Here is a 12,144-nt window from a genome sequence, read left to right on the forward strand (position 1 = left end):
GGAGTCTGTGAACACACGTTTTCATAAAAGTTGGAATATGTATAAAACATTTCTTTCACACTTTTAACAGGCTTTTTCATTGAAAGAAATGTTTGCATAAATGTAACAAAATATTTTTCACCACACCAGCTGGTAAAAGCAAAAATACGGAAAAATATAAAATACGTTTTCTTCTATGCGAGAAGAAGCGAAATTTCACAATCTTAGGGGATTCTTTTGAACTGCCTGAATGCCAAATAACCAAATTCAATTGAGTCGTTAAGCGTGACTAACAAAAATCATTCATTCATTAAAGGTATGAGGTTTTCTAACTTGCCATGTTACGTATAGTACAGTAGTAGTGTAGTATTGTCTGTTCAACTTAGAGGTCGATTCTGCCCCGACAGTTTGTTAAGGTAATATCTTGTTTCACGTTTCATGTGATCAAAACCGGATGAAAACCTTATCAAATTGTTCAATCAGAATGAGCTTCTCGGAAACTCTAATTTCGTGTAATCGTCTACGTAATGTGAGTATGTTTCTCCATGGCATACAAAGCGACACGCTTATTGTTAATACCCCGCTTTATGATGATTTCCTTACTGCCGAGTTTCCGCAAACGGCTCAAATATTAATCTACTGGATTATACAAAGACAAATTTCCAGGACGCTTACATATAACCATAGACAAGTAAATAATTAAGATTCTCAATTTTCTTACATTCTCGTTCCTTATTGTTAAACACAACACAACACTGTTGTATAACACTTACAAATACACCTGCAGGCCTATTATGGATGGCTTTATCCAGCTTTATCCACATGACAAAATATCCGTCACTTTTTAACAGAGGGCGATTGAAAGAGACGGATATCGTTTTATCACACTGTCACGGAAACAAGAACGACCATCATATCCGTACTCGGGTGGAATTGTTTAGTTTACAGTTTAAAAAAAGTTATGATACGTCTTTGACACGCAGTGCATTTTGCGCGCACCATTAAGCGCAAGAGGACGTATCATATCAATAATAAATTTTAATATAATAAATTCGCACATAGAAGCATAAATTTATTTAGTTACTACCTAATTCCTAACTGACTTTATCCAGTTCAGTTCAAATATACTTTATTCATGTAGCAACTAGCACTTATCCCTTTGCCCCCTCCACTTATTTAATTGCGTTACATTTAACTACTATCAGCATGTACTATGAGACTACTGTTTGAGCAATTCAACAATTTTTTGGGTTTTTTTTTTTATCTACGTATTTAGAAGGAGCCTTTATCTATGGGACATGTCGGCTCCGTTGGGCCTCTACATTACATTACTCTACATTACATTAGTGTTGCTAGATATCAAAGAAATGGTACACGAACTTCGCATGTTTAGATAGGGGTTCCGCCAATATCGACTGGAAAACCCCAACATCTGTTGCTGTATAGCCCCCAGCTTCAAATAATTGTGCCCTCTTGTAAATTTTTTGGGTTGTAGTCTAATTCCTCGTCTGTGATATAATATAATAATTACATTGTAAGTTCGTCTCCGGGGCTTTACAATTATTTAAAATATTTAGTTGAGGGTTCAATCATCCAATTATATTATGGACATCACTTACGTTACGAGTAATACCATCGTTATAATGATAGTGACACTTCAAAGTCAAATTAAAGGTGGCATTCTAATAGCCACCAAGGACGGTCAATTTCGGAGATTGGATTTTGTACTAATGAATTGGACTATACGTGTGTAACTAGTACAATCGGTACCCTAACATAAGTGTCTACTTTTCTGTACCGTAGTGCTATTAAAAGGTTTGATTGATTGCAAAGTATCCTAAAACGACGTCGAGGATAGGGCAAAGTGGAAGCGAAAGACACGAAAGCTGCCCCATCTTCATGTGGAATATATAGCTTGGAAGAGAGATAGAGAGAGAGAGTGAGAGAGAGAAAGAGACACTAGAGTCCTACGACCTATGTGGGAATAAAATACGATCGAATATTGAAATGTTGGTTAGCATAAGAAGTGAAGAATTAGATACAGGAATAGTACCTACCTTAAAAAGTGTTTCATTTGTTTACGACTAAAATTTATTCCAAGTTGTTCTTGGAATAAATTTTGTTGTTACATATTATTCGATCGTATTATACATATAAAGACACTATACTATGTTTGTTTTCGCATGGGTGGATTATAGTTATGTGTAGAAAGGAAATTAGGATAGTTATACGAATTGTATGTTTAGGCGCACCCAATATTTATCCCCCTTCGTAACCAGGTCAGTCTCCCTCATCATTATGAATATGCCTTGACCGTGAAGCGTGATCTAGGTTATTATAAATAACATTTTGTGTACGGTTAGTTTCCGCACTTCAGAATGGCTAGGCGAAACGAAAATATCCACCTGGCCTGGGCCCTATTTCACCAACGTGACAAATGTCGCATTTGTCGACATCACTGTTACTGACGTCACAGGCCTCCATAGGCTGCCGTAACCGCTTACCATCAGACGGGCGGTGTGGTTGTTTGCCACCAACATGTTAATAAAAAAAACTCCACTATATCGCCAGTAAATAAGTATATATTTTGCGAAGCTAATGACAATTGTCACAAAAAATACGACAATTGTCACGAAATTCCGACACAGAACTCATTTTCTGTCAAGAATTACCGAAAGTTCTTTGAAATCTTGTGACAATTGTCATCATTGTCATCATAAACATAACAAGAGAAATACCTGTTTTTTGCCGATATAATAAAGTTTTTTTAAATAATACAATGATAGTGACAAACAGGAATACGGCCCGCCCGATGGTAAGCGATAACCGTAGCCCATGGATGCCTGTGACGTCAGCAACAATGAGACTTGTCGAATTGTCGCACCTGTCACGTTGGTGAAATAGGGGCCTGGTGTCTTCATTGAGCGAGGAAGCGACCCGATGCTATATGCGACGGGATGTACCTGGGCTATTTTACAGTTATAGTCTTAATTCCGTTAGGTACCTACCATATTTTGATTATGCAAGAAGGTAGTCAAAAATGTGAAAATTCTGGAGCACTTTTTTCTCCTATTGGGATCGAAAGAGCTCATAATTCTGAGTAATAATAGCATATTTTTTCATATAAAAATGGTGTGTACCTGTACAGCTTTATATAAAACAATATCTTAATATAAAAAGTTAATTGGTTCATCGCGAGGAACAGAAGTTACGTATAAATTTGGGTTCAACAAACCCCCAAAAATAAAGTACAACGTCATTATGGAAACTGATTTCAACATTAAATCTCGTTTATTTTTCCCATTTGCGTTTAATCGAAAAAGCATTTAGTTTTCAAATGAATATTCATTTTTCGAGATAGGTTCAAGCTCTCAGTCGTTAGATCTTGCATTTCTATAATCACTTCATTTACAAAGAGTATCGGCCCCATTCGAAGTTCAAGATACGTCAATTAATAGATCTAGAAACCACATGGATTAGATGTGTCAGTGTCAAAAGTGACGTTTTTGTTTGAAGAAACGTCATATTTGACACAGGCATGTGTAATTCATATCGTTTCTAGATCTATTAATTGACGTATCTTAAAGTTCGAATCGGGCAGAAGGGTCTTTATTTTCAAGAAAATAATTTATTCTGCTAAACGAAAGTAGGTATTTAAAAAAATGCTGTCACTTGAAATGCAATTTAAGGTACTTACGTATATTGAAGAATTGTTTTTGTTTCATCAATCTGTCTTGTGAACGATAATATAACTTAGAAATTGAATGCTTGAAATAGCTGTTTACACTATGTATATCTAAATGTTTATTTTATACGAATAAGTAAAGAATTTAGAATAATATCTATCAAAAACTGTCATTGCTAGAGTATAGATTTTCCATTTAAAAGTGGTACGATTAAATTTTGACACATTAGATTTCATATAATAGTTATTTATAAGTCTAAAACAGCATTAATGAAACAATCGTTTTATCAAAATTAAAAGCAACTCGGATTAGATTTTAAAAATCTTATCTCAACGATAGAGCTGAGCCGCCAATGGGTAAAAAAACCTTTAGAATTTAAAGCCACAACGAATACCCTTTTAGCGATAGCGGTACAACCTGAAATTCGGGAATCAGCTGCAAATGGTGTTAAAGGTATGAAAATCGGCACGATTAATCTTTAGGCCATTTGAATCAATTTGACCCGTAGCACTAAAAAAAAAAAAACGAAAAGGAGTTATGACGTCATCTTTTTTTTGTATGGAAAAATAAAAAAAAATGTTCAGAAACCTATCGTGTGTGGTATTAAATGAAAGGGCATTTTGAGCCGGTTCTAAAAATATATCACATTATTATATTTCCGTCACTTGCATTCAATTAAAATAAAAATAACTTTCAAAACATACCAAGTTTGGGCTCCTCCAGATACGAAACCGTTGAATTATTTTTTTCAAAATATACCTCAAGTAATACCCAATATCCTCATATCTAACCCCAAGAAATTAATTTCGAAAATATTTAGTTTTAGTATTATTTTATTTTTTTTTATTATTACAAATTGTGATCTATCAATCTATCAATGAAATGGCCTCCTAGCCTAGTCAATAGTGACCCTGCCTATGAAGCAGGCAGTCCCAGGTCCGAATCCTGGTAAGGGCATTTATTTGTGTGTTCATCATCATCATCACACAAATAAATGCCCTTACCAGGGCTTGTATATATTTGTATATGGGCATTTATTTGTGTGATGATGATGATGAACACACAAATAAATGCCCTTACCAGGATTCGAACCTGGGACCTCTTGCTTCATAGGCAGGGTCACTATCGACTAGGCTAGGAGGCCGTTTCATTGATGGATTGATAGATTATAATTTGTAATAATAAACATTTAAAAAATAATACTAAAACTAAATATTTTCGAAATTAATTTCTTGGGGTTAAATATGAGGATATTGGGTATTACTTGAGGTATATTTTGCAAAAAATAATTCAACGGTTTCGTATCTGGAGGAGCCCAAACTTGGTATGTTTTGAAAATTATTTTTATTTCAATTGAATGCAAGTTGCGGAAATATAATAATGTGATATATTTTTAGAACCGGCTCAAAACGCCCTTTCATTTAATTCCATACACGATAGGTTTTTGAACAATTTTTTTTATTTTTCCATACAAAAAAAGATGACGTCATAACTCCTTTCCGTTTGTTTTTATTTTTTGGTGCTACGGGTCAAATTGATTCAAATGGCCTAAAGATTAATCGTGCCGATTTTCATACCTTTAACACCATTTGCAGCTGATTTTGGTCAACCGCTACTACTATTTCAAATAATTGCGTGAATCTTAAAATTCACCAGCCGCGTGATTATTAATCGTAATATATGGTTCGAGTTCCTGTCACTCCCAGTCCTAAGGGCTCGTTCAGACAAGTTTGCAACCCTTTATGAAGGTCCTGATTGCGGTCTTGGAGTTTGACCTGCGAGCTGCGGGTTGATTTAAGGATTCTTGAACTTTATCGAAATACCAAACATCAGGATATAGGTAAATTATGTAAACTATGTAGGTATGTGAGAAATTCTAAGGTCCTTCGCCCATGGAGCTATTCAATGCGAACTACATAATTAGAAACTTAAATTACTAACGAGTTGCTTGAACGGCACTGCCCGTACATTCTCATAGAGGTTCACACACGACAAGACTAATAGTCACTAACGATTACGTTACTGGTTAGCCGAGTTTGCTTTTTGACGTGATAACGTCTTATAAATCGATGAACACCGGTAGCGTGCACGAAAAAGTGTCACGTTGTGGACAGATCTCCATGGTAACGTTACGTAATTTAATGGTAATGTTATCTTATGACGTTATCACGCAAAATTATCATCCCTAAACCGACTTTACAGACAACATTTTGTTTTCTAATATTTCCCTTTATTAACTGTCTGCTTTTGTGAGCAGAAATAACAGAACTGACTGAAACCTTGAGGAGCGTCGTGTGCGCAGGCGCGGATCCACCGTTGTGGGCACGGTGGGCATGCCCACAACCCTAATAGGGTGCCCGATTGATTCCCCGAGTAGAATTACGCCGATTTTTGTTTCGCAGACGCTTTGGCAGAGTAACATTTGACAGAATTTCATTAGGTATAAATATGCAGAGTAGGTAGTCAGTTGATCGATAGGTAAGCAGATTTACTTATCGTAGAATGATCGTTGAGTTTGGTACGTCAAAATTGCCCGAGTATATTAACCATTGGCTGAAACACGGTAGGTACCTATACCTATATATAGAATAATAAACAGCAATTTTTTAAATTGTTAACTTATGGAGTTTAAATTTAAATTTTAAACATGCCATGCCAGCTTTTAATTGACTTTGACTGTCATAGGAGTTTTAGAGCGCAGGTCTATATGGGCATGGAAAGGGCTCCATAGACCTTACAAAAAATCGCATGCCATTTTTGGTAATATTCCGACTACTTAAGTGTAGGGGCAAGTGCTCTACATGTAGACATTTTCCAGATTTTGGCCTTATTTTGTTCATAAATCATAAACTATTGACAATGTCATAAACTTATTTATTTCTTTTGAATAATTATTATATAGTCTATAATTGCAGACTAGTTTTGTCACGTTAGTTATTAGGAACCATAGATATAAAATTCTTGTTAAAATTGACATTTTTGTGAATAGGTACAACTACTGTTTGTACCTAGGTACAACTACTGTTTGTACCTATGGGCAATATTCTTGGTACAACTTTTCAGCAATTATTATGGACTTGATATTGTCTCCAGGGTCTACAAAGACCTCAGAATCATCGTTTAGTATGCAAAGCTTTAGACGAATAAAGCTTGACTTTTCGTTAGTCAGGGTGTCCTAATAAACTTCGCTTCACTTCGGAGTTTTAAGCCCAGATGGAGATTGATACCCGGCCTTTTTGCGATTTGGAATTTTTTTTTGCGATATTGTTAACAAAAAAATCACAATTTTTTGTTAACAATATCGTAAAAAGGCCGATTTTCATAATTTGCGATATTGTTAACAAAAAATTTCGCGCTCGCTGCGCTCGCGTTTCTTTTTTGATTCTTTAGATGACCCTGTATCTACATATTAGCTTGACTGGTAAATGAATAGAGTACGACCAAGAAAAGTCTCCAATGATTTTGATAGGCATACGCAGTGTAAGTGCTATTTATAAGTCATAATTTCATAGAAGTTTTGAAGATTAATAAAATAAGACTTGCTCTGCGAGTGCTATCAAATTTGTTATTGTAAATAAATTAAAAACGCAAACTTATTTCCCTGTACTGAATATGCAGAATTGACTGTACCCCGAACCTCGCACTGCCTAGGGCCACATGCTTAATCCGGCCCTGGCTGCGTCCCTTGTAGTGGCCGGCGTTGGTCCATCGTGTAAAGAAGCCATAAGCAAATGCATTTTTTTAAGTTCACGATGGTAGTCTATCTGTCGTTAGTAGTTCTTGAAATACCGACAGTGTCCACAGGCAAAACCGTCCACAATACTTATATGTAGTGTGATCGAATGCCACTTGACAAAAACTTTAAAAAAGTTATATAACATTACTCGACTGAAGATTGCTTGATGAAAAGATTACCAAATTGGTCTGCTAATTTACACAGAAGCGATCTGAATGATATGTGTATCAAGAGTCTACCAAAAGTTAGTCGACCAAAAGTTACATCTACGAATAATTGACTCTGCGAAACCATTTTAGCGAAACGTTGTAAGCGAATCGACAATTTGCTAAAAATTGGTCGGAGAATTATTAGGTACCCCAGCTGAATACAGAGCCCATTATTTGCAAGAATTATATATTTACTAACAGGGGCCATTATTTCTAGCTTAGTTTTTAGCTTTTTAGCGTAGTAATCTAAAGTTTGTATTAAGTAGACTGAAATAAATCGCTTGCGATCCCTCTGCGAATTTATTGGTCGGGGAATCATCAGGTACCCTCGACTCGCACTTGGCTGATTTTGGAGTGGCTGTGACCACAACCTTTTTTGAGGGCTGGATCCGCGCCTGCGTGTGCGAGGTACAGTTTCTAACTGGTTTGTAATTGTAATTACTGATTAGTTCCGTCGTTTTTGAGTAGCTCCATGTGCGAAGGGCCTAAGAAAACAAACATGTTATTTAGGTACTCGAATTCACACCGTAGTGAGTTTCAACTCACGTATTTTAGTCACTCTCGCGACATGTTTCGGAGATCCAGCTGAGGCAGAGCGTTGGGAGCGCAAAATAGTAGACTCATCAAGGATGCAAGGCACCCATGTCTGACGAGATAGTTCGTTATTACTACGTTCGGGCGCCAGTCAAAAATGTGCCTTTCACCCGGTTTAAAAACAACTTTTCATTTCGAATAATGCGGAAAGTCACATACATGCATGTTTTGTAAACCACAGCTAAGCTCAAACTGGTAACTTGTATTTGTGTTGAGGTAACTTTTAATGAGCAAATGAGGCATAATCAAAAATCAAAGATTGAAATGGCAACCATACTACAAAACCAGATCAAATTTTTCATTGCTAATCGTATATAAAATATTTAGGTACACATCCACAGGGAAGCAATGGCCTATTTTTGGAATATGGGAAATGAAAACCATTTTTAACGCTGAAACCTGTTTTAGTGAACTTAACACATCTTCGAAGCATGAGTTTGCACTTACTGGTGTTATAAATCAAAATATTACATCTTAAAGAATGTTCATCGGTCTTCGAACTTCTTATAAGGGTATTACACTATCGTACGTGCACGAAAAAACAGTAAAACATAGCGAAGATAAATAGAACCCCGACGTATCAGTTTTTGTATAGTCTGAATTTACGAGCATTGTCGGCATAAAATAAGTATTTGCTACACACTCCGTGTAGACGACCCTTTTCAGATGCAAATCGGAAAGTTTGGATAACTTGCTGAACTTCCATCTTATTCGGCGTTCGGCGTTCGGCGTTCGGTGCGTCAACAATACGCCCGTCGGCGTAGGTAATGTCGTGCGTGCCTTGAACTTTCAATTCGTAGTTCCGAAGGAATCAATGTATAGCTTGTTTGAGAACTACTGTATAGAGAATAGATTGAAATCGTATTGCTTATGGCAATTTTTTTTGCTTCATAAGCAAGAGATGCAAGAGCAGGTATAGGTACTATAGCTGAAATTAAATTATTATTATTTAACTTAATGTACTTACATATGTTTGCAATAGGAAATCCGCAACGCAGGCTTCGTCCCGTGGCTACAAATGCAAATCAGCAACATGCCTCGTCCCAAACATACCAAGGATGATATAGGTACTATTAGATTGACATTAGGTTTAATTTTCGCGGGATTATACCGTTCATAACATTCAACACGTCCTAAATGAGACAAGCCATAAAACTTCAGTTTAATCTTACACTTAAAGTTCGTAGGTAAGCAAGTAAATATGGTATTAAATAAGACGTCACAATATGGGCATATTTTTTTAGTTTCAAATGGTTTTCGACATACATTACACAATTTGATCACTACACCAACTAAGTAACCTTAAACTTTACATATATAGTTATATTTTAGGATCGTCACAATCACATTATACATTCCATTAACTTTCAATAGCCCTTCACCTTACCGGGTACCTTGGCCTGTGCTCCTTGCGCGCCCCTAATTCGGATAGGACACTGTCGGCTTGGTTTACCCTTTACAATACATTAAATTTTCAAAAAGGCATTTACCTACGTAGAAACTTCAGCCTCGCGCATGCGCCAAAACTTCCGGGGGGAATATGTAATCAAAATAAAAACATACTCTAGATATACTGCCGTATTCGAACTTCAAGATATTCACAAGAGACGACACGTACTAGATCCATTCTAGATACGTTATAGTTTAGATATCAACTAGTCCTCTTTTGCTTCGCAATTCGGACAACCAATGTCACTTTTACGTTAGATAGAGTAAGATATCTATTAGATGTGAATTGGATCTCTAAGTCATATCTTGTGGAAATCGTTCAAGAGTATCTCCAGAATCGCGCAAATGTCAAATTTGACAGGTTAGATCTTAAACATAATCGCTATCGTATCTTAGTGATGTCTAAAATATATCTAATAGATGTCTATTTAAAAATCCGAATCGGGCCCATAACCCATCTAGTCTAGAATTAGATGGAATTTACAGGAAACTATTAACTGGTAAAAAATACTAACGAATTTAAAAAACGATTTCATGTTACAAATCAGTTAAAAAAACTGCGTAATCGTATCAGTTGGACTAACTCGTAGAATTAATTTTTTCCAGCCAAATTCACACAGTTTAAAACTCAATTTATTTCGCATAAATAAAGCAAATATAATAACAGAACAACATATAAAAACAGAATAAGTTCGAAAACGGGGACGAGGCCAATATGCACATGCCTGTGCATTTTATTTAGCTCAATGCAACATGCAGTTGCAGTTATTTAATATCCAAACACTGATAACATGTGACAACTGGTTTTTCATTCACCACACCACTAGTCATCAGTACGGTCATTTTAGTGAGCATATATTTTCTGTTTTTTACATGTACAAACATTACCTATAGATAGAAAGAAATACATACTTAAGCCGGTCTCTTAATTCCCAAAAGGGCGCTTACTTGGAAGCATTTTAAAGAGATGCGTACCTTAAAGTTGGTATGTACCTACGACTACATATTATCGGTCTCGATATTTGGAGAGAGGTGAAGAAGAAATGAAATGAAAATGACACACAGGTACAAACAGTATAAACAATTTCAAATTGAAAACGCGGTTATTCATGATTATGAGTAAATTATAATATAGTACAATAGGTACCACCATCCTATATTATTCTTTTGTATATGATAACACTCACAATGGCTGAGCTTGGTTGAACCAACGATAGAGGTTGATTAACATTTTTGCTGACAACATTTTCCCGATAAATAAAGTGATAATAAAATTGTAATGTTGTCTGACATTGTTTAGACGACAAAACGGTTTTACTCACTTGAATTTTTAGCTGCTTTTGGCGACATGTTTCGGGCCCGTCGGAGTCCTTCCTCAGGCTAACCGACCGTTGTCGTCTTAAACAGTTTAAAATATGTCTCACGAAAGTTTAATTTCCATTGTCTGACATTATCTCAATGTACCTAAGTGTGATTAGAACGTATTGCAACAATCAACAACACAAACACGTGAAATCTTTGTTAGTACGTCGATATTTAGATAGTACCTACCGACGTCTGGGGTATGTCGGTAGTGTAGATCAGTTTATTCGCCGTCAATGTTTATTTAGCTTTGAAATTATCGACTGTTGACTACTAAGTAAGTAAATAGTCGGTGAATTAGATTTACCAGAGGGCAGCAGTCAGCACGTCAGCAGACGTACTATTATCTTCGTGATCCATCAATAGGTTGATGACAAAATTCTAACAATTTTAAGGACCTGACAAAAAGAAGAATGGTATCGTTGTAAGAAAGACCAAGATACTCAGGTAGAATATCGTGTATACAACAAAACATACCTCATATTTTTCTATTTGTTATGAATCGCGTATCATGTGTTCGTAACGTAGGTACCTATTGTTTTTTTGACGAACTGTAATAACAATTACATATTTTTCTGTCGTTAATTGCATATAATTAAGACGATAATTTTGACGACGCTGACGATTTTTTTGACCATGGTTTTCTTCAGATATACTTAGCGTCACTTACGCCAGCCCAACCCGGGGTTAACCGGTTAAATCGTTAACTTACTGTCAAATTGTACTGGTAACCATGGCAACGCAAAGGTTTAACCTGTAAACCCTGGGTTAGTGAATGGTGCAAGTGGCCCTTAGCGTCACTTACACCAGCCCTCTAACCCGGGGTTAACCGGTTAAACCGTTAACCCAGTGTCAAATTGTACTGGTAACCACGGTAACTCCGGGTTTAACCAGTTAACCCCGGGTTAGCCCTTAGTGGTTCACACGAATGCTATGTTCGTTATCCTCGATAAGACATCCTCTCGCCAACAAGAATAATGTTACACTGCGGCACAATTTCCAAGACTGATAGAATTAGGGACAACAAAGTATTGTGCACGAAGCTGTATTTACATGAGACATTGTTTCAAGCAAGTCTAGGAGCGATCAACTTGGAAAACAGAACATTAAATAGGTTATTAAATAAGGT

The sequence above is a fragment of the Cydia fagiglandana genome, chromosome 15, assembly GCF_963556715.1.
Source record: "Cydia fagiglandana chromosome 15, ilCydFagi1.1, whole genome shotgun sequence".
Classification (NCBI taxonomy): domain Eukaryota; kingdom Metazoa; phylum Arthropoda; class Insecta; order Lepidoptera; family Tortricidae; genus Cydia; species Cydia fagiglandana.